This window comes from Bombina bombina, chromosome 4, assembly GCF_027579735.1.
Source record: "Bombina bombina isolate aBomBom1 chromosome 4, aBomBom1.pri, whole genome shotgun sequence".
Classification (NCBI taxonomy): Eukaryota; Metazoa; Chordata; class Amphibia; order Anura; family Bombinatoridae; genus Bombina; species Bombina bombina.
Genome location: NC_069502.1, coordinates 780811713 through 780836558, shown reverse-complemented (window position 1 = coordinate 780836558; position 24846 = coordinate 780811713). Strand labels below are relative to the sequence as shown.

Below are 24846 nucleotides of genomic sequence, written 5' to 3'. Positions count from 1 at the left end.
ATGCCATTATAACAGTATTTTGAGGTATAGCTCATAAAGGGTAATGCAATGGATAGCTTTCTTAGTTAGGCTAATAGCTTACCATATTATCATAATCAATAGCCAAAGATGACTCCCAATGTCGGATTGGTGGAGATCTTAAGAAAGATGGGGAATTCAAGAGACTCTGGTAAGATAGTGTGAGCATTTTTTAAGTCATACCAGTGTCCCATCTTATCTCCCACCTCGGTTTATCCCTAGGAGCAGTGTCTGTAAAACCCCAGGATCTTAGAAAACATCGTAATTTCCATTACTCAAAGTGTAGATGGTGTAAATCATGAAATAACCTGCCCTCCCACCAACGGTGTATCTCCTTGGTATAAGTCTGTTACTGTATTTACATTTATTTCCTGCCAGCCTCTTTATGCAGATGATATTCTTATGTTCCTTACTAATCCTATGTCTTCTCCCTCTGTGGAATGTGATGAACTTGCACTTTTTGGGAAAAAACATAATTTATGCTTACCTGATAAATTTATTTCTCTTGTAGTGTAGTCAGTCCACGGGTCATCCATTACTTATGGGATTATATCTCTTCCCCAACAGGAAGTTGCAAGAGGATCACCCAAGCAGAGCTGCTATATAGCTCCTCCCCTCACATGTCATATCCAGTCATTCGACCGAAACAAGATGAGAAAGGAGAAACCATAGGGTGCAGTGAAGACTGGAGTTTAATTAAAAATTTAGAACTGCCGTAAAAGACAGGGCGGGCCGTGGACTGACTACACTACAAGAGAAATAAATTTATCAGGTAAGCATAAAACAGAATTTATGCTTACCTGATAAATTACTTTCTCCAACGGTGTGTCCGGTCCACGGCGTCATCCTTACTTGTGGGATATTCTCTTCCCCAACAGTGTGTCCGGTCCACGGCGTCATCCTTACTTGTGGGATATTCTCTTCCCCAACAGGAAATGGCAAAGAGCCCAGCAAAGCTGGTCACATGATCCCTCCTAGGCTCCGCCTACCCCAGTCATTCGACCGACGTACAGGAGGAAATATGCATAGGAGAAACCATATGATACCGTGGTGACTGTAGTTAGAGAAAATAATTCATCAGACCTGATTAAAAAAACCAGGGCGGGCCGTGGACCGGACACACCGTTGGAGAAAGTAATTTATCAGGTAAGCATAAATTCTGTTTTCTCCAACATAGGTGTGTCCGGTCCACGGCGTCATCCTTACTTGTGGGAACCAATACCAAAGCTTTAGGACACGGATGAAGGGAGGGAGCAAATCAGGTCACCTAAAAGGAAGGCACCACGGCTTGCAAAACCTTTCTCCCAAAAATAGCCTCTGAAGAAGCAAAAGTATCAAATTTGTAAAATTTGGCAAAAGTGTGCAGTGAAGACCAAGTCGCTGCCTTACATATCTGGTCAACAGAAGCCTCGTTCTTGAAGGCCCATGTGGAAGCCACAGCCCTAGTGGAATGAGCTGTGATTCTTTCAGGAGGCTGCCGTCCGGCAGTCTCATAAGCCAATCGGATAATGCTTTTAAGCCAAAAAGAAAGAGAGGTAGAAGTTGCCTTTTGACCTCTCCTTTTACCAGAATAAACAACAAACAAAGAAGATGTTTGTCTGAAATCTTTAGTGGCCTCTAAATAGAATTTTAGAGCACGGACTACGTCCAAATTGTGTAACAAACGTTCCTTCTTTGAAACTGGATTCGGACACAAAGAAGGTACAACTATCTCCTGGTTAATATTCTCGTTGGAAACAACTTTCGGAAGAAAACCAGGCTTAGTACGCAAAACCACCTTATCTGCATGGAACACCAGATAGGGCGGAGAACACTGCAGAGCAGATAACTCAGAAACTCTTCTAGCAGAAGAAATTGCAACCAAAAACAAAACTTTCCAAGATAATAACTTAATATCTACGGAATGTAAGGGTTCAAACGGAACCCCTTGAAGAACTGAAAGAACTAGATTAAGACTCCAGGGAGGAGTCAAAGGTCTGTAAACAGGCTTGATTCTAACCAGAGCCTGAACAAACGCTTGAACGTCTGGCACAGCTGCCAGCCTTTTGTGAAGTAAAACAGATAACGCAGAGATCTGTCCCTTCAGAGAACTTGCAGATAATCCTTTCTCCAAACCTTCTTGTAGAAAGGATAGAATCTTAGGAATTTTTATCTTGTTCCATGGGAATCCTTTAGATTCACACCAACAGATATATTTTTTCCATATCTTATGGTAAATTTTTCTAGTTACAGGCTTTCTAGCCTGAATCAGAGTATCTATTACAGAATCTGAAAACCCACGCTTTGATAAAATCAAGCGTTCAATCTCCAAGCAGTCAATTGGAGGGAAACCAGATTCGGATGTTCGAATGGACCTTGAACAAGAAGGTCCTGTCTCAAAGGTAGCTTCCATGGTGGAGCCGATGACATATTCACCAGGTCTGCATACCAAGTCCTGCGTGGCCACGCAGGAGCTATCAAGATCACCGAAGCCCTCTCCTGATTGATCCTGGCTACCAGTCTGGGAATGAGAGGAAACGGTGGAAATACATAAGCTAGGTTGAAGGTCCAAGGTGCTACTAGTGCATCTACTAGAGTCGCCTTGGGATCCCTGGATCTGGACCCGTAACAAGGAACCTTGAAGTTCTGACGAGAGGCCATCAGATCCATGTCTGGAATGCCCCATAATCGAGTTATTTGGGCAAAGATTTCCGGATGGAGTTCCCACTCCCCCGGATGGAATGTCTGACGACTCAGAAAATCCGCTTCCCAATTTTCCACTCCTGGGATGTGGATTGCAGACAAGTGGCAGGAGTGATCCTCCGCCCATTGAATTATCTTGGTCACTTCCTCCATCGCCAGGGAACTCCTTGTTCCCCCCTGATGGTTGATATATGCAACTGTCGTCATGTTGTCTGATTGAAACCTTATGAATTTGGCCTTTGCTAGATGAGGCCAAGCTTTGAGAGCATTGAATATCGCTCTCAGTTCCAGAATGTTTATCGGGAGAAGAGATTCTTCCCGAGACCATAGACCCTGAGCTTTCAGGGGTTCCCAGACCGCGCCCCAGCCCACCAGACTAGCGTCGGTCGTGACAATGACCCACTCTGGTCTGCGGAAGCTCATTCCCTGTGACAGGTTGTCCAGGATCAGCCACCAACGGAGTGAATCTCTGGTCCTTTGATCTACTTGAATCGTCGGAGACAAGTCTGTATAATCCCCATTCCACTGTCTGAGCATGCACAGTTGTAATGGTCTTAGATGAATTCGTGCAAAAGGAACTATGTCCATTGCTGCAACCATCAATCCTATTACTTCCATGCACTGCGCTATGGAAGGACGAAGAACAGAAAGAAGTACTTGACAAGAGCTTAGAAGTTTTGATTTTCTGACCTCTGTCAGAAAAATCCTCATTTCTAAGGAGTCTATTATTGTTCCCAAGAAGGGAACTCTTGTTGACGGGGAAAGAGAACTTTTTTCTATGTTCACTTTCCATCCGTGAGATCTGAGAAAGGCTAGGACGATGTCCGTATGAGCCTTTGCTTTTGACAGAGACGACGCTTGAATCAGGATGTCGTCCAAGTACGGTACTACTGCAATGCCCCTTGGTCTTAGAACCGCTAGAAGGGACCCTAGTACCTTTGTGAAAATTCTCGGAGCAGTGGCTAATCCGAATGGAAGTGCCACAAACTGGTAATGCTTGTCCAGAAAAGCGAACCTTAGGAACTGATGATGTTCCTTGTGGATAGGAATATGTAGGTACGCATCCTTTAAATCCACCGTGGTCATAAATTGACCTTCCTGGATGGTAGGAAGGATCGTTCGAATGGTTTCCATTTTGAACGATGGAACCCTGAGAAATTTGTTTAGGATCTTGAGATCTAAAATTGGTCTGAATGTTCCCTCTTTTTTGGGAACTATGAACAGGTTGGAGTAAAACCCCATCCCTTGTTCTCCTATTGGAACTGGATGAATTACTCCCATCTTTAACAGGTCTTCTACACAATGTAAGAATGCCTGTCTTTTTATTTGGTTTGAAGACAATTGAGACCTGTGGAACCTTCCCCTTGGGGGTAGTTCCTTGAATTCCAGGAGATAACCTTGAGAAACTATTTCTAGTGCCCAAGGATCCTGAACATCTCTTGCCCAGGCCTGAGCAAAGAGAGAAAGTCTGCCCCCCACCAGATCCGGTCCCGGATCGGGGGCCATCCCTTCATGCTGTTTTGGTAGCAGTGGCAGGCTTCTTGGCCTGCTTACCCTTGTTCCAGCCTTGCATCGGTCTCCAGGCTGGTTTGGGTTGAGAAGTATTACCCTCTTGCTTAGAGGATGTAGAAGTAGAGGCTGGTCCGTTTCTGCGAAAGGGACGAAAATTAGGCTTATTTCTAGCCTTAAAAGACCTATCCTGAGGAAGGGCGTGGCCCTTTCCCCCGGTGATGTCTGAAATAATCTCTTTCAAATCAGGACCAAACAGTGTTTTGCCCTTGAAAGGGATGTTAAGCAATTTTGTCTTGGAAGACACATCCGCTGACCAAGACTTTAGCCAAAGCGCTCTGCGCGCCACGATAGCAAACCCTGAATTTTTCGCCGCTAATCTAGCTAATTGCAAAGCGGCATCTAGAATAAAAGAGTTAGCCAATTTAAGTGCTTGAACTCTGTCCATAACCTCCTCATACGAAGATTATTTATTGAGCGACTTTTCTAGTTCTTCGAAACAGAAACACGCTGCCGTAGTGACAGGAACAATGCATGAAATTGGTTGTAGAAGGTAACCTTGCTGAACAAACATCTTTTTAAGCAAACCCTCTAATTTTTTATCCATAGGATCTTTGAAAGCACAACTATCTTCTATGGGAATAGTAGTGCGTTTGTTTGGAGTAGAGACCGCCCCCTCGACCTTAGGGACTGTCTGCCATAAGTCCTTTCTGGGGTCGACTATAGGAAATAATTTCTTAAATATAGGGGGAGGAACAAAAGGTATGCCGGGCCTTTCCCATTCCTTATTTACTATGTCCGCCACCCGCTTGGGTATAGGAAAAAAATCGGGGGGCACCGGAACCTCTAGGAACTTGTCCATCTTACATAATTTCTCTGGAATGACCAAATTGTCACAATCATCCAGAGTAGATAATACCTCCTTAAGCAGTGCGCGGAGATGTTCTAATTTAAATTTAAATGTTACAACATCAGGTTCAGCTTGTTGAGAAATTTTTCCTGAATCTGAAATTTCTCCCTCAGACAAAACCTCCCTCCTGGCCCCTTCAGATTGGTGTGAGGGTATGTCAGAAACGTTATCATCAGCGTCCTCTTGCTCTTCAGTGTTTAAAACAGAGCAATCGCGCTTTCTCTGATAAGTAGGCATTTTAGATAAAATATTTGCAATAGAATTATCCATAACAGCCGTTAATTGTTGCATGGTAATAAGTATTGGCGCACTAGATGTACTAGGGGCCTCTTGTGTGGGCAAAACTGGTGTAGACACAGAAGGGGATGATGCAGTACCATGCTTACTCCCCTCATCTGAAGAATCATCTTGGGCACTATTATTATCTGTGGCATCATTGTCCCTACTTTGTTTGGACACTATGTCACAATTATCACATATATTTAAATGGGGAGACACATTGGCTTTCATACATATAGAACATCGCTTATCTGATGGTTCAGACATGTTAAAGAGGCTTAAACTTGTCAACAAAGCACAAAAACCGTTTTAAAATAAAACCGTTACTGTCACTTTAAATTTTAAACAGAACACACTTTATTACTGAATATGCGAAAAAGCATGAAGCAATTGTTCAAAATTCACCAAAATTTCACCACAGTGTCTTAAAGCCTTAAAAGTATTGCACACCAAATTTGAAAGCTTTAACCCTTAAAATAACGGAACCGGAGCCGTTTTTAAATTTAACCCCTATACAGTCCCAGGTATCTGCTTTGCTGAGACCCAACCAAGCCCAGAGGGGAATACGATACCAAATGACGCCTTCTATAAGCTTTTTCAGTGGTTCTTAGCTCCTCACACATGCATCTGAAATGCCTTGCTTTCCAAAAACAACTGCGCATTAGTGGCGCGAAAATGAGGCTCTGCCTATGACTAGAGAAGGCCCCCATCTGAAAAAGGTGTCCATACAGTGCCTGCCGTTTAACAACAATCCCCAGATTATAATAACTATAAAGAGTTATAATCTGCCAAATATGCTTAGCAAAGTAATCGTTTTAGCCCAGAAAAATGTCTACCAGTTTTTTAAGCCCTTATAAAGCCCTTTATTCTTTTACTTAATCTAAGAAAATGGCTTACCGGTCCCCATAGGGAAAATGACAGCCTTCCAGCATTACAAAGTCTTGTTAGAAATGTGGCCAGTCATACCTCAAGCAGAAAAGTCTGCAAACTGCTTCCCCCAACTGAAGTTACTTCATCTCAACAGTCCTGTGTGGAAACAGCAATCGATTTTAGTAACGTTTGCTAAAATCATCTTACTCTTACAAACAGAAATCTTCTTCTCTTTTCTGTTTCAGAGTAAATAGTACATACCAGCACTATTTTAAAATAACAAACACTTGATTGAAGAATAAAAACTACATTTAAACACCAAAAAACGCTTAGCCATCTCCGTGGAGATGTTGCCTGTGCAACGGCAAAGAGAATGACTGGGGTAGGCGGAGCCTAGGAGGGATCATGTGACCAGCTTTGCTGGGCTCTTTGCCATTTCCTGTTGGGGAAGAGAATATCCCACAAGTAAGGATGACGCCGTGGACCGGACACACCTATGTTGGAGAAATTATGTTTTCTCTTGTTAAGTGTAGTCAGTCCACGGGTCATCCATTACTTATGGGATACCAATACCAAAGCTAAAAGTACACGGATGATGGGAGGGACAAGGCAGGAACTTAAACGGAAGGAACCACTGCCTGTAGAACCTCTCTCCCAAAAATAGCCTCCGAAGAAGCAAAAGTGTCAAATTTGTAAAATTTTGAAAAAGTGTGAAGTGAAGACCAAGTTGCAGCCTTGCAAATCTGTTCAACAGAGGCCTCATTTTTAAAGGCCCAGGTGGAAGCCACAGCTCTAGTAGAATGAGCTGTAATCCTTTCAGGAGGCTGCTGTCCAGCAGTCTCATAGGCTAAACGTATTATGCTACGAAGCCAAAAAGAGAGAGAGGTAGCCGAAGCTTTTTGACCTCTCCTCTGTCCAGAGTAAACGACAAACAGGGAAGAAGTTTGACGAAAATCTTTAGTTGCCTGCAAATAGAACTTCAGGGCACGGACTACGTCCAGATTATGCAAAAGTCGTTCCTTCTTTGAAGAAGGGTTAGGACACAATGATGGAACAACAATTTCTTGATTGATATTCCTGTTAGAAACTACCTTAGGTAAGAACCCAGGTTTAGTACGCAGAACTACCTTGTCTGAATGAAAAATCAGATAAGGAGAATCACAATGTAAGGCAGATAACTCAGAGACTCTTCGAGCCGAGGAAATAGCCATCAAAAACAGAACTTTCCAAGATAACAGTTTGATATCAATGGAATGAAGGGGTTCAAATGGAACACCTTGCAAAACGTTAAGAACTAAGTTTAGGCTCCACGGCGGAGCAACAGTCTTAAACACAGGCTTAATCCTAGCCAAAGCCTGACAAAAAGCCTGAACGTCTGGAACTTCTGCCAGACTTTTGTGCAGAAGAATAGACAGAGCAGAAATCTGTCCCTTTAACAAACTAGCAGATAAGCCCTTTTCTAAACCCTCTTGTAGAAAAGACAATATCCTAGGAATCCTAACCTTACTCCATGAGTAACTCTTGGATTCGCACCATTGTAAATATTTACGCCATATCTTATGGTAAATTCTTCTGGTAACAGGTTTCCTAGCCTGTATTAAGGTATCAATAACCGACTCCGAGAAGCCACGCTTTGATAAAATCAAGCGTTCAATCTCCATGCAGTCAGCCTCAGAGAAATTAGATTTGGATGGTTGAAAGGACCCTGAATTAGAAAGTCCTGCCTCAGAGGCAGAGACCATGGTGGACAGGACGACATGTCCACTAGGTCTGCATACCAGGTCCTGCGTGGCCACGCAGGCGCTATCAGAATCACCGATGCTCTCTCCTGTTTGATCTTGGCAATCAATCGAGGAAGCATCGGAAATGGTGGAAACACATAAGCCATGTTGAAGACCCAATGTGCTGTCAGAGCATCTATCAGCACCGCTCCCGGGTACCTGGACCTGGATCCGAAACAAGGAAGCTTGGCGTTCTGGCGAGACGCCATGAGATCCAGATCTGGTTTGCCCCAACGATGAATCAGTTGAGCGAAGACCTCCAGATGAAGTTCCCACTCCCCCGGATGAAAAGTCTGGCGACTTAGAACATCCGCCTCCCAGTTCTCCACGCCTGGGATGTAGATCGCTGACAGGTGGCAAGAGTGAGACTCTGCCCAGCGAATTATCTTTAAGACTTCCAACATTGCTAGGGAACTCATGGTTCCCCCTTGATGGTTGATGTAAGCCACAGTCGTGATGTTGTCCGACTGAAATCTGATGAACCTCAGAGTTGCTAACTGAGGCCAAGCTAGAAGAGCATTGAATATTGCTCTTAACTCCAGAATATTTATTGGGAAGAGTTTCTCCTCCTGAGTCCATGATCCCTGAGCCTTCAGGGAATTCCAGACTGCGCCCCAACCTAGAAGGCTGGCGTCTGTTGTTACAATCGTCCAATCTGGCCTGCGAAAGGTCATCCCTTTGGATAAATGGGGCCGAGAAAGCCACCATAGAAGAGAATCTCTGGTCTCTTGATCCAGATTTAGCAGAGGGGACAAATCTGAGTAATCCCCATTCCACTGACTTAGCCTGCACAATTGCAGCGGTCTGAGATGCAGGCGCGCAAATGGTACTATGTCCATTGCCGCTACCATTAAGCCGATTACCTCCATGCACTGAGCTACTGACGGGTGTGGAATGGAATGAAGGGCACGGCAAGCATTTAGAAGTTTTGATAACCTGGCCTCCGTCAGGTAAATTCTCATCTCTACAGAATCTATAAGAGTCCCTAGGAAGGGAACCCTTGTAAGTGGCAATAGAGAACTCTTTTCCACGTTCACCTTCCACCCGTGCGACCTCAGAAATACCAGAACTATCTCTGTATGAGACTTGGCAGTTTGAAAACTTGACGCTTGTATCAGAATGTCGTCTAGGTACGGAGCCACCACTATGCCTCACGGTCTTAGTACCGCCAGAAGTGAGCCCAGAACCTTTGTAAAGATTCTTGGGGCCGTAGCTAACCCGAAGGGAAGAGCTACAAACTGGTAATGCCTGTCTAGGAAGGCAAATCTTAAGTACCGGTAATGATCCTTGTGAATCGGTATGTGAAGGTAGGCATCCTTTAAGTCCACTGTGGTCATGTACTGACCCTCTTGGATCATGGGTAGGATGGTTCGATAGTTTCCATTTTGAATGATGGAACTCTTAGGAATTTGTTTAGGATCTTTAAGTCTAAGATTGGTCTGAAGGTTCCCTCTTTCTTGGGAACCACAAATAGATTTGAATAGAATCCTTGCCCTTGCTCCGTCCGCGGAACTGGGTGGATCACCCCCATTAGTAAGAGGTCTTGTACACAGCGTAGAAACGCCTCTTTCTTTATTTGGTTTGCTGATAACCTTGAAAGATGAAATCTCCCTTGTGGAGGAGAAGCTTTGAAGTCCAGAAGATATCCCTGAGATATGATCTCCAACGCCCAGGGATCCTGGACATCTCTTGCCCAAGCCTGGGCAAAGAGAGAAAGTCTGTCCCCCCACTAGATCCGTTTCCGGATAGGGGGCCCTCTCTTCATGCTGTCTTAGGGGCAGCAGCAGGTTTTCTGGCCTGCTTGCCCTTGTTCCAGGACTGGTTAGCTTTCCAGCCCTGTCTGTAACGAGCAACAGCTCCTTCCTGTCTTGGAGCGGAGGAAGTTGATGCTGCTCCTGCCTTGAGGTTACGAAAGGCACGAAAATTAGACTGTTTGGCCTTTGATTTGGCCCTGTCCTGAGGCAGAGCATGGCCCTTACCTCCCGTAATGTCAGCGATAATTTCTTTCAAGCCGGGCCCGAATAAGGTCTGCCCTTTGAAAGGAATATTAAGCAATTTAGATTTAGAAGTCACATCAGCTGACCAGGATTTAAGCCACAGCGCTCTGCGCGCTTGGATGGCGAATCCGGAGTTCTTAGCCGTAAGTTTGGTTAAATGTACGACGGCATCAGAAACAAATGCGTTAGCTAGCTTAAGTGCTTTAAGCTTGTTCATAATTTCATCCAATGGAGCTGTACGAATGGCTTCTTCCAGAGACTCAAACCAGAATGCCGCCGCAGCAGTGACAGGTGCAATGCATGCAAGGGGCTGTAAGATAAAACCTTGTTGAACAAACATTTTCTTAAGGTAACCTTCTAATTTTTTATCCATTGGATCTGAAAAGGCACAACTATCCTCCACCGGGATAGTGGTACGCTTAGCCAAAGTAGAAACTGCTCCCTCCACCTTAGAGACCGTCTGCCATAAGTCCCGTGTGGTGGCGTCTATTGGAAACATTTTTCTAAATATAGGAGGGGGGGAAAAAGGCACACCGGGTCTATCCCACTCCTTGCTAATAATTTCTGTAAGCCTCTTAGGTATAGGAAAAACGTCAGTACACACCAGTACCGCATAGTATTTATCCAGCCTACATAATTTCTCTGGAATTTCAACCGTGTTACAATCATTCAGAGCCGCTAATACCTCCCCTAGCAATATGCGGAGGTTCTCAAGCTTAAATTTAAAATTAGAAATCTCTGAATCCAGTCTTCCTGGATCAGATCCGTCACCTACAGAATGAAGCTCTCCGTCCTCATGTTCTGCAAATTGTGACGCAGTATCAGACATGGCTCTCCCATCATCAGCGCGCTCTGTCTTTAACCCTGAGCAATCGCGCTTGCCTCTTAATTCTGGCAATTTAGATAATACTTCTGTCATAACAGTAGCCATGTCTTGCAAAGTGATTTGTATGGGCCTCCCTGTTGGCGCCACAATATCACGCACCTCCTGAGCGGGAGGCGAAGGTACTGACACGTGAGGAGAGTTAGTGGGCATAACTTCCCCCTCGTTGTCTGGTGATAATTTCTTTACATGTAAAGATTGACTTTTATTTAAAGTAACATCAATGCAATTAGTACACAAATTTCTATTGGGCTCCACAATGGCCTTTAAACATAGTGAACAAAGAGATTCATCTGTGTCAGACATGTTTAAACAGACTATCAATGAGACTATCAAGCTTGGAAAATACTTTCAAATAAATTTACAAGCAATATAAAAAACGCTACTGCGCCTTTAAGAAGCACAAAAAGCTGTCACAGTTGAAATAACAATGAACCAAATTAGTTATAGCAACCAAATTTTCACAGTAAATGTATTAAGTTAGCAGAGCATTGCACCCACTTGCAAATGGATGATTAACCCCTTAATACCCAAAAAACGGTTAACAATTATATAATTAACGTTTTTATCACAGTCAAACACACTGTCACAGGTCTGCTGTGACTGATTACCTCCCTCAAAACGAATTTTGAAGACCCCTGAGCTCTCTAGAGACGTCCTGGATCATGGAGGATGAAGTAGTAAGATTGTGACTGAAATTTTACTGCGCAAAAAAGCGCTAAAATAGGCCCCTCCCACTCATATTACAACAGTGGGGAAGCTCAGTAAACTGTTTCTATGCAGAAAACAAGATAGCCATGTGGAAAAAATCATGCCCCAATAAATTTTATCACCAAGTATCTCACAAAAAACGATTAACATGCTAGTAAACGTTTTGAACATATATTTTAAAAGCTATGAAGTGTTATTAATAAGCCTGCTACCAGTCGCATTTACTGCAGTGAAAGCTCATACATTACTTCAGCATTAACAGTATTTTCTGAGTGAAATTCCATTCCCTAGAAAAATACTTCAGTGTACACACACTCATCAGCCTGATACCAGTCGCTACCACTGCATTTAAGGCTGAACTTACATTACATTGGTATTAGCAGTATTTTCTCAGTCAATTCCATTCCTTAGAAAAATAATTTACTGCACATACCTCGTTTGCAGGGGGGCGCTGCATGCTATTCCCCTCTTTCTGAAGTTACCTCACCCCTCAGAATGTGCGAGAACAGCCAGTGGATCTTAGTTACGTCTGCTAAGATCATAAAAAACTTCTTCTAATGCTGCCTGAGAACAAACAGCACACTCCGGTGCCATTTAAAATAAACTTTTGATTGAGGAAATAAACTAAGTTTAAAAACATCACAGACCTCTCACAACGACCTATCTTTAGTTAGGTTGCAAGAGAATGACTGGGTATGACATGTGAGGGGAGGAGCTATATAGCAGCTCTGCTTGGGTGATCCTCTTGCAACTTCCTGTTGGGGAAGAGATATAATCCCATAAGTAATGGATGACCCGTGGACTGACTACACTTAACAAGAGATATGACACGCTCTAGTAACCATACGAGTACTGCTGCTGATTGGGTAACCAACTTTTCATGCGTGTGTTGGTCAATTAATCTTATCGCTGCCTCCTTCATTTGATATCACACAGTGAGAAACCATTCTTTTGTCTACTCAATACCATACAAAAACCTTGCATGATGAACCAAAGATTTCAATGTTTGATCAGTCCACGGGACCTTCTTTTCAGTCTTCAGTAGCCCACTGGTGGTGCTCTATGGCTTTTTTATTTTTCCCTCTCATAATTTTTGTGATTCAGATAAGAGCATGCAATTTTAAGCTACTTTCTAATTTTCTCCTATTAATTTTTCTTCGTTCTCTTGCTATATTTATTTGAAAAAGAAGGCATCTAAGCTATTTTTGGGTCAGACACTGGACAGCACTTGTTTATTGGTGAGTGAATTTATCGACAAATCAGCAAGAACAACCCAGGTTTTTCATAAAAAATGGGCCGGCATCTAGACTTACATTCTTGCTTTTCAAATAAAGATACCAAGAGAATGAAGAAAATTTGATAATAGGAGTAAATTAGAAAGTTACTTAAAATTGCATGCTCTATCTGAATCACAAAAGAAAAAAAAATGTTTCAGTGTTCCTTTAACTGATTTTTTAAACCCTAGCTCCAATATTCCAGAAACTTTTTTAATAGAGGCAAATGTATGTAATCCCCAAAGGTGATATCCCTGTTGGTGCCACTGACAGTAATGTCATCTTGCAAGAACACTGCATGTTACACCGCTCTTGCGCCTGACCTCTAAATACATACAACTCTTTATTAGCCAAAATGGAGGACGACTACTTAATATGCGAGTTACAAGCACTCCTAGTAGGGCATTTTCAGAAGATGGAAGAGTGACTTGAAGTGATTCTCTATCCCACTCCAAAGACGCAGCATGAGATGCTTCCTATCTCTCATCAAAAAGTGGTTACTGTGGTTCTTAGCACAGACAGTCCCTATGAGGCTGAGGATGGCATTCCCTTTGTGCTGCCGAATGACCAGTGTGGATCTGAGAAATAATCCAATGTTGAGCTCAATGCCAGTTCTGCTCATTGTATTTTGTTCATTAACATTTACCTAGAAAATTATGCCACATTTGCTGTTTTATACACATATATCTTTGCCACTTATTCGTATTCCAAAAGCAAGTGGAATGGGGCCCCCTTATATTCATCTATCTCAGCATGCCCATAAGTATATACAGTATGTCATATCTACATCTCTAGTGAAACCTTTTAAAGGCTAAGGCTAACACCAGGAGGTCAGTGGCCGGGGCGGCATGGAATTTCCCTTCCCTTTATTTTAGTTTTTTTTATTTAAAGGGACAGTCAAGTCAAAATTAAACGTTCATGATTCAGATTGGACATACAATTGGAAACAACTTGTCAGTTTACTTTTATCATCTATTTTGCTTTGTTGTCTTGGTATTCTTTGTTGAAAACCAAATTTTGGTAGGCTGATATGCTAATTTATAAGCCTTTGAAGCCTACTATCTCAGTGCACTTTGACAGTTTTTGACAGACACTGCTAGTTCATGTGTGTCATTATTGCGCTCACGAGAGTCAGCACTGATTGGCTAAAATACAAGTCTGTCAAAAGAAATGAGATGTGCGGGCAGTCTGCTGATTCTTAGATTCAACGTAGTCACAGAGGTAAAAAGTGTAATATAACCGTGTTGGTTATACAAAAATGGGTAATAGGTAATAACAAAATTTATGCTTACCAGATAAATTCCTTACTTTCCTGGCAGGGAGAGTCCACAACTTCATTCCTTACAGTTGGGAAATACAACACCTGGCCTTTAGGAGGCGGCAAATACACCCCAGCCAAAGGCTTTAATATCCCTCCCACTTCCCCCATCCCCCCATCATTCGGCTGAGGGAATGAGGAAAAGTAGGAGAAACATCAGGGTATAAAAATGCCAGAAGAAAAACAAAAAGGGAGCCGCCCAAACAAAGAATAACTTGCAGACGGGTCGTGAACTCTCTCTGCCAGGAAAGAAAGGAATTTATCTAGCAAGCATACATTTTGTTTTCTTTCCATAAGGCAGGGAGAGTCCACAACTGCCTTAACGGGAGGGGACAAAAAAAAAAAAAAAAAAAAGAGGCGGACCCTAATCCGAGGGCACCACAGCCTGCAAAACCTCTCTCCCGAAAGCTGCATTAGCCGAGGCAAACACATCAAAGGTGTAACATTTTAAAAAAGTATGTAAGGAGGACCAGGTAGCTGCCTTACAAATCTGATCCATTGAGGCTTTGTTCTTAAAAGCCTAGGAAGAAGCTACTACTCTAGTGGAATAAGCCGTAATCCTCTCAGGAGGCTGTTGTCCTGCCATCTCATAAGCTATGCGGCTGACCGTTTTAGCCTTTTTGGCAGCCGTGGGATTAACTGCATCTGCTATGTATATTAGAGCCGTTTCTCAGAGAGCAGGAGATTGTGTGGGATGTTCCATAATAATTACATACCCTAAGTTTCAGGCTGCAGACGTCCCTAGGGGGAAATATAAGTAAGTGGCTTTCCCTCCACTTCACTCTCCAGCATGGGCTCTGCTTTTAGACTTCTATAGATTGATCGGCTGCTACTGAGATCACAAACAGAAAGTGAAAGTAAAACAGCAATTTTAAAAATGTGTGCTAAAAGCAACCACTAGATGGAGCTGGTTTGCAAGAAATCACATACAAATCAATGCAGTATAGCCACATCTGAGGATATTTTTTAGCAGTTTTTAAAAACGCAGCAATTAATTGTGGTTTTAAATTATGTAATTAATCATGCAGCCCTAGTTTGAATAGAACCCGAGATCTCTTTCTGATGTAGGTACCGGGATAATTACTCCTAAGGAGACTAGATCCTGTAAACAATCTAAAAAGGCTGTACTCTTCTCTGGTGTTGTAGACAGTCTAGAGAGTAGGAATCTGCCCCTGGGGGATGAGATTTGAATCCTATCCGGTATCCCTGAGATACACCCTCCAGAACCCAAGGGTTCTGAACATCCAGAAACAAAGTGTCTCAGAAAAGCGACAATCTGCCCCCCAGATCGGGGGCCGCCCCTTCATGCCAATTTGTTATCGGCAGGCTTCTTTGTCTGTTTGGACTTGTTCCAGGACTGAGTCGGCTTCCAAGTGCTCTTGGGCTGCTCGGGTTTGGATGAAGATTGAAATCATTGGGATTTGTCCGAAGGAAAGGAGCGAAAATTAGAGGACTGCCGTCCTTTAGGTCTGTTATCCTGAAGTAGGAAGGCACCTTTCCCTCTAGTAACTGTAGAGATGATCCCCAAGGCAGAAAATGCATCATGTCTGCAGAAAGAAAAGGATACATACAGGAACTGTTAGCACTCTCTCTTTGCAGTGCTGCTCCAAATTAGACTGTTCTCTTCAGACAGCGCTTTACTCCGGGCTGCATTGTGTAAGTTTTCCTTATTACAATGTATCCAGAGCAAAGTGCTGTTTGCAGTGCTACTGCATATTTTACTGTTCACTTCAAAGCAGCAGTGCATTTATTGTTGACTGTCTCTCATATTTTTTCAAACTCGCCCCCTAAGACATTCATATGAGCAATGCACCTATTTTATTACTACATTTCTATGTTAGAGAGAAAAGGAAACTAATTTATTCAAGAGACATTTTACAATTTCTTTTTTTTTGTCTGCAGCTAATTTCTAATGCAATTTTCAACTTCTGCACTATATTATAAAACTTTAAAAATGGTTTTATTCTCCATTTAACCAACACATTGCAACTGAACTGGTGCTTTAGAGTAACTACCTAATTTAAAAAATAAATAAATAAATTCACAAAAAAAAATCTCATCGCAGAAAGTGAAAAAAAGTTCTGCCTCTGGGGAGATGATAGAGTCGAGACCTGGTCCGAATAAGATATTCCCCTTGAAAGGAAAAGAAAGAAGTCTGGATTTAGAAGTCATTACCGCAGACCAAGACTTCAACCAGAGAGCCCTGTGGGCTAGGACCGCAAAACCTGAAGCCTTAGCATTCAGGCAAATAATCTGCATATTCGCATCACAGATGAAAGAATTAGCTACTCTTAAAGCTTTAATTCTCTCCTAAATATCCTCGAAGAGAGATTCCACCTCAATAAATATCAGGGAGTCGCACCAGTAGGTGGCGTGCTGGAACATTCTCCTTAGAAAAGTTTTCCATTTCTTGTCCATAGGTTCTCTAAAGGAAGAGCTATCCTCAAACGTATTAGTAGTACGCTTATCTAGTGTGGAAATGGCGCCATCCACCTTAAGGATGGAGCCCCACAGATCTAATTGAGTGTCAGGAACTGGGAACTATTTTTTTTTTTTTTTTAAAAGGTACCTGAGGGAGAAAAGGATGTTCCAATTCTTTCCCATTCGTTACTAATAATGTTCGCCATACGAACTGGGACCAGAAAAGTTTGTGGGACCTTCCTGTCCTCATAAACCCTATCCAATTTAGGGATCTTAGGTTCAATTTTAAATCTAAAAGGAGTGATCCTCAGTCGGAAGAGATTTAGTAATAGAAGTCTCCAAAAGTTCACCCTCTGATGCCACAGAGGTTAACTCATCCTCTGATAGCTGGCATATACTCCCTAGATCCGATTGGAAATTAGAGAACTGTGTTTAGCCTATCTCTTACGTTTCCCAGAGATAGGTAGGGCAATCAGGGCCGCGGACACCGCCAATTGTAGCTGTGCGATAAAGTCAGCAGGAAAAAGGCCCCCTCCAGACGGAGAAATAGCTGTGCCATGGGGAACTTCATGTCAAGCGGTTAGGGTAGAAAGGGTAGTAATCTCTCGGGTCACAGAATCCTGAGAGGTTGATGGCTCAGAGGGACTAATAGCGCTAGGGTTAATAGCAGACTGAGACCCTTCTTAGACTTTAAAACAGTACCCAGGCAATTGATACAAAAGTGAGCAGGCGGACAAACCAAGGTCTTGTCAAAATATAAGCAGGTATTAATCACTACAGAAGGAGTGGAACCTTCCAACGTATTATCAGAGTTCTCCATAGTAGGTATGTAATCCTACAGTAGAAAGAAAAATACAAAAATAAACTTTTTAAATCTAGAAAGGCACCTTTACAAAACCAATTACTCACCACCTCCTAGACTCAGACAAGTTATCAAGAAACAAAGTGAAACCTGCCTGTTCCAGCCAAAAGTACACAGTCTAAATGAGCTCTGAAAACGTTTTTCACAAATGTTAAAGCAGTATATAAACTCCCCAAACTGTTGCCAACAAACTCCGACTGAGGAGATATTAACCCTCAATCCTACTGAGGTATAGAGGAGTCACACTGTGACCCTATATAAGGCGTCCCTGCTATATGAAAATAACAGGACTTACCCTCCAGGATCCATGCTGTGGAACAGATACAGCCTCTTAAAGAGACAGTTAACCAAAAAAAAATCCTGTGATTTCGATAGAGCATGACATTTTAAGCAACTTTCTAATTTACTCCTATTATCAAATTTTCTTCATTCTCTTGGTATCTTTATTTGAAATGCAAGAAAGTAAGTTTAGATGCCGGCCCATTTTTGTGTGAACAATCTGGGTTCTTCTTGCCGATTGGTGGATAAATTCATCCACCAATAAAAAATTGCAATCCAGAGTTCTGAACCAAAAAAAGCTTAGGTGCCTTCTTTTTCAAATAAAGATAGCACGAGAAAGAAGAAAAAAATGATAATAGGAGTAAATTAGAAAGTTGCTTAAAATTGAATGCTCTATCTGAATCACAAAGGGAAAAAATTTAGTCCAATGTTCTTTTAAGTGTGACAGCCTTGTAGTGATGCTCTGACAGGGACCCGAGTGTGAAAAAGCAAGCAGCTTAACTCATTAACACGGATTGCTCAGGAGTTGTTAGATAGACAGTCTGGATGGCTTCGCAGAAAAACTTTCCCTGTATCTCTAGACTCTAACTTTCACTGATAGGTTTATATGATTACTTAAAACTACAGTCCTCTCGAAGGGAACATCCCCGTTAAGGACTATCCGAATCTTCTGACACTTCTGTCATCCTCCTCTAGTGACGAAAGGCAAAGAACGACTGGGGGATAGGGGAAGTGGAAGGGATATTTAAGCCTTCGTCTGGGGTGCCTTTGCCTCCTGCTGGTGGCTAGGTGTTGTATTTCCAACAGTAAGGAATGAAGTCGCGGACTCTCCCTGCCTTATGGAAAGAAAAGGGGATTTTCTATCTTTTTATATAATAAAAATGTTGGTGTAGACTGTCCCTTTAAGAGATCTGGAGTAGATTAATTGATAACTTTACTATTTTACTCACTGGATATTACTGAATAAGCTGTTTAGAATGTAAACATCCTGTTTTGGTGGGCACTATAGCCTATGTGCTCATGTGACGTTCTAAGGACTATATTTTATACAATGATTCTATATTATGCATTTACTAGTTAACATGCCTATGTTTTAATAAGATTTCACCAGACACCTTATGTCAGAAGTTTTGCACGTACCGTAGTAGTATTATATTCTATATAAAAGGAACCTGAAACGGTTCTTTAAAGTTTAAACATATTGAGGGTGTTTATGGGAATTATCTATAAATTGGTATTATGCCATGTGTGCAAGTTTTATATAACAGGCATTTAAGTATTTTTTTAAGGCATATGTTAATCTATATCTTTAGAATAGTCAAACTCTCCCACATTAACAATGCCCTACGATCCAATAAAATTCTCCCACATAAATATTGTTCTACGATCAAGTCAGCTGAGCTCTTCCTTTTTTTTTATATTGAGTTCATTAGCAAAGTGTTACAAACAAGGGTTACAGTCAAGTCACATTATAAAGAAAGCACAACTGCATTATGCAAAACCATCAACATTAATGAAAATTCACAAATAGTTCCAGTTAATGCAAAACAGATGCAACTAAAACCTCTATTTCTATATGAGACTCTCCCAAGTAAACCTAAGGCCCCCTTAGGTTCTTCACAGTTATAGGAGGGAGGTTAGTGAGTATACAGGGTCACTTTTTTTATAAAGTATATCATTTCTTACGGTGGGCGAAGCCACCGAACGGCAGCAAGCGTTTGCAGCGCTTCACATCAAGTTGCCCTTTTTTGCCTCAAACGGCCGGTAGCAACCACGCTCAAACCCTGTAAGCATAGCCTCCGATTAGGGGAACCTCCTGTCATAACCGCCGGAGCGGTAAGTGTGTGGGGAGCTTCCAACCTCCCCTAGCCCTTGTTGAAGCCTCTAGCCTGCACGGACGCCATCAGACGGTGGTTGAGCGGCACCCTGTGTGGTCTTTCTTCCGCTCAGTGCACATTCCGGTGATTGCAACACAATTCCAGATTACCAGCCCTACACAGCTTGTCAGGCCAGCCTGAGTACAAGAGCCACATCAATACAGGGGTAAAGTACACTGGACGTGTAGGAGTCTGCTGAGAAAATAAGCAGCAGTATAAACATTTACTACAGCCTGGGTCTTTGTGCTCTCATATACACACTCACTGCTGGAGACCTTTATTATATCTATCACACACTGCTTCACAGCCAAGCTACAAGTTCTATAATAAGGACTACTACTCAAATTTATTCCTAACTTTTTCTCATGAGAATATGCACTTGTGCTACAGAGTTTGTTTTCAACTTCTCCTTATATTACCCGAAACTTGGGCCACAGTGACACCTAGTGACCAGAAAAAAAATTGCATCACACTTTTCTTCATATGTGATCTAAAATCCTCTCAAGTGAAAAACTTTGTCTGATACAAAGCTGCTAGTGAAGCCTCAATTCAATCTCTGTCCTACAATTCTATGAAGGTGGACAAATATTTTAAGAAACTCCTCCCGCAGAGGACACAATGACTCCACGGTCAAAACAAGCTGACAAGAAACTGTGACATGTGGCTGAGATAAACTCAGAAAACCCTCCATCCCCTGCTGGGAGATTTTCACAATCCGACTCACAGTCTCTGCTCTATGTAATGAGTCGTTATCCTCTCAGGACGACAATGTCCCGTTGTCTCGTAAGCTAAGCGGATGACACTCCTCATCCAAAAAAAAAGAAAAGAAAAGTCAACAAACAAGGAGGAAGATTGTCTAAACTCCTGAGTAGCCTGAAGATGGAACCAAATCCAAATTGTGAAGTAAGCGTTCCTTCGATGGAGGATTAGGACACAAGGAAGGAACCACAATCTCCCGATTGATGTTGTGATCTGACAACCATAGGAAGAAAACCTAAATTGAGTATGTAAAACTGCCTTATCTGCATGAAAAATCAGATAAGGGGGCTCACATTGCAAAGCATAAATCTCAGAAACTCTGCGCGCAGAGGCAATAGGCATTAAAAAGAGAACCTTCCAAGATAATTTAATGTCAACGGAATGCAGAGGCTCAAACAGAACCTGTTGCAAAACCCGAAGAACAAGATTTAGGCTCCAAGGAGGAGCCCCAGATCTAAACACAAGTCTGATACTAATCAGAGCCTTAAAGGACTGCACATCCGGAAGCTCAGCCAGTCTCTTGTGCAATAAAACTGACAGGGCCAAAATCTGTCCCCTCAGGGAACTAGCAGAAAGGCCCTTCTCCAGCCCATACTGGAAAAAATTTAAGATCCTGGCAACCTTAACTCTGTGCCAGGAAAAAACACGCTCTTCACACCAGAATAAGTAGGCCCTCCACACCTTGTGGTAGATATGCCGAGTAACTGGTTTACAAGCTTGAATAAGAGTAGCGGTCTTTGTGACCGCTGCTTCATAACACGGGGCATCAAGCTCCATTCGGAGCTTGATAAATATGCCCCTAAGCGTTCAATCTACACATAGTCAACCTCAGAGAATCGAGATTTTCATGAACAAATGGACCTTGTATCAGTAGGTCTCCGCGACAAGGTAACTTCCACGGAGGAGATGAGGACATCCCCACTAGATCCGCGAACCACGTCCTTCGACGGCCACAATGGAGCAATCAGGAATACTGATACTTGCTCCTGCTTGATGCAGGCCCTCACTCGAGGAAGAAGCGGTAATTGCGGAAAAAATAAGAGTTTGAACCTTCAGGGCACTGCAAGTGCATCTATTAGATCCGCTTGGGGATCCCTCGACATCGACCCATACCTGGGTAGCTTGGTATTGAGACGGGATGTCATGAGATCTATCTCCGGCGTCCCCCACTTGCTGTATATCTCTGCAAACACCTCGGGGTGAAGAGACCATTCCCCTTGATGGAAGGATTGCATGCTAAGAAAATCCGCCAGCCAGTTGTCCACACCCGGAATGTGTATCACTGACAGCGAACAGCTGTGGGCCTCCGCCCACTCCAGAATCTGAGATACTTCATCTCCAAGGAACTTCTCGTTCCCCCCTGATGGTTGATGTAAGCCACCAAGGTTAAATTGTCTGATTGGAATATGATAAACTGGGACGAACCCAGAAGTGGCCAAGCCTTTAAGGCCTTGAAGATTGCCTGTAGTTCCAAAATATTGATCGGGAGGAAGGATTCCTCCTGATTCCACAACCCCTGTGCCTTCCTGGCACCCCAAACAGCTCCCCATCCGGATAGGCTTGCGTCCGTAGTCACAATCTCCCATGGATGGTCTTAAGAAGCATGTCCCTTGGGACAGATGATCTGGACAGAGCCACCAAGAGAGCAATTCTATTGACCGGCTGTCTAATACAATCTGTTGAGACAGATCTGAATGATCGCCGTTCCACTGCCTCAGTATGCACAGTTGTAAAGGTCTGAGACAGAACCTGGCAAAAAGAATGATGTCCAAGCAGGACACCATGAGACCAATCACCTACATACACTGAGCCACAGAGGGACTCAAGGAGGTCCAGAGGGCAAGACATGCCGAAGTTAGCTTGCAACATCTCTGGTCTGTTAGAAATATCCTTATGGATATGGAGTCTAGTATAGTACCCAGGAAGACCACCCTTGTACTTGGGATAAGAGAACTCTTTTCCAAGTGTATCTTCCATCCATGTGATCGAAGAAGACTGAGAAGGGACTCAGAAAACTCTTCCGCAAGACGAAAGGATGGTGCTTGCACCAGAATATTGTCCAAGTATGGGGCTACTGCAATACCGTGAGTTCTGGCAAGGGCTAGAAGAGCCCCCAGAACCTTCGTAAACATTCTTGGAGCAGTAGCTAGGACAAATGGAAGGGCAATGAACTGGAAGCGCTGGTCCAGAAATGCAAATGCTGAAAGTGTTCCCTGTGCAGTGGAACATGAAGATAAGTTTCCTCCAGATATATAGTGGTCATAAACTGGCCTTCCTGAATTAAAGGAAGGATGGACTTATCTTCTCCATCTTGAAGGAAGGGACACCGAGAAATTTGTTTAAGCACTTTAGGTTCAGGATTGGGCGGAATGTTCCCTCCTTCTTTGGGACCACGAAAAGGTTTGAATAAAACCCCAAAACTCTTTCTTCGATAGGCACCGGGACAACAACTCCCGAAGAGGATAGATCCCGAACACACCCTAGAAAGGAATCCCTCTTTTCTGGTCTGGTAGACAGATTCGAGAGAAGGAATCTGCCCCTTGGCGGATAAGATTTGAAGCCTATCTTGTATCCCTGAGATAGCACCTCCAGGACCCACGGATCCTTTACGTCCTTGAACCAGGCGTCTGGGAAAAAAAAAAAAAAAGACAGTCTGCCCCTACACGGCCCTTCATGACTATTTGTTTTTGGTGGGCTTCTTATTCTGCTTGGATTTATTCCAGGACTGAGTCGGCTTCCGAGTACTCTTGGGTTGCTCGGGCATGGAGGAGGATTGTTGTCTTGGGATTTGTCAGAACAAAATTTAGAAGAGTGTCATCCCTTAGAGTTGTTATCTTGCAGTAGGAAGGTACCCTTGCCTCCGATAACTGTAGAAATAATGGAGTCCAGGCCTGGACAAAATAAAATCTTTCCCTTAAAGGGAAGAGAAAGGAGTATGGACTTCAAAGTCATATCCGCAGACCAAGACTTCAACCAGAGCGCCTGGCGGGCTAGGACCGCAAGGCCAGAGGCCTTTGCATTTAGGAGAATAATTTGCATGTTTGCATCACAGATAAAAGAATTAGCAATTCTCATAGCTTTATTTCCATCTTTAATATCCTCGAGGGGAGACTCCACCTCAATGAGTTCAGACAAAGAGTCGCACCAGTAGGTAGCCGCTTCGGCAACCGCAGCCGCCGGTTGAAACAAAAAACCCTGTATGTTAAAACATCTTTCTCAGAAAGGTTTCCATTTTCTTATCCATCGGCTCTCTAAACGAAGAACTATCCGCAAGAGGTATAGTAGTACGTTTAGCAAGCGTAGAGATAGCACCATCCACCTTAGGAATGAAGCCCCACAAATCCAGTTGAGAGTCTGGGAACAACAACTTTTTAAAAGGAGACAAGGGAGAATAGGAAGAACCAATTCTTTCACATTCGTTCTTAATAATGTTCGCCATCTTAACCGGCACAGGAAAAGACAAAGGAACTTTCCTGTCTTCGTAAACTCTGTCTAATTTAGGTAGCATAGGTTCTTCAGGCAGCGCAGCCTCCGGAACCTCTAACGTAGACAGAATCTTCTTTAATAAAAAAGTGCTCAATTTTAAATCTTAAAGGACGATTCCTCCACAGCAGGAGGCTTAGACGCTAAGGAATCCGACCCAGAAAGATCATCCTCTGAAGCTAGAGGTTAATTCATCATCAGATAACTGGGACATAATAGCTAAATCCAATAAAAATTTTGATGTCTCCGGGTCAGAAGAGCTAGGTTTAACCTTTCTCTTGCATTTGTTAGAGCGAGGTAATGCACTGAGGGCCGCAGACACCGCCATTTGTAACTGTGCGGCAAAGTCCGCAGGAAGAAGGCCCCCTCCGGATGGAGGATTAGATGTGCTATGGGGAACTGCATGTGGAGTGGATAATGTAGCAAGAGTAGTAATCTCACGGGACGCCAAGTCCTTAGAGGTAGACGGTTTAGAGGGACTAAGAGCCTTAAGCAGGCTTGTCTCCCTTCTTAGACTTTATAACGGTGTTAAGGCATGTGGAACAAAATTGAGTGGCTGGAAAACCACGGCGTCCTCACAATATAAACAGGTATGATTGACATGTTAGAAGGAACTCCTTCTGTACTTAGAGTTCTCTATAGCTCAGGTTATAACCACAGGACGAAACAAATAAAAACAATTTTTTTTTATTATAGAAAACTGCACCTTTATACTCCCAATGGCACCACCTCCTAGACCCAAGACAGTTAAAAGAGGAAAAGGTCTCCTCGGGTTCAAGTCTCAGCCGGAATGGAGGTAATGAACATAGATCACACCCGATCACATGAAGTGCAAGACAGTACTTCCCCTGTTATTACAAGTACAGCAAGTAATAGGAGCTGTCCAACACTTTCAAAAACAAAAGTGAGACTTAAAAGTGAAACCTGTTTGTT

General features: G+C 42.9%; 1 protein-coding gene across 1 annotated transcript in view; it reads right to left on the bottom strand.

The window, feature by feature from the left end:
- Positions 1-24846, bottom strand: part of NUP133 (nucleoporin 133) — a 750179-nt gene that overhangs the window by 552042 nt on the left and 173291 nt on the right. The window lies entirely within an intron of this gene.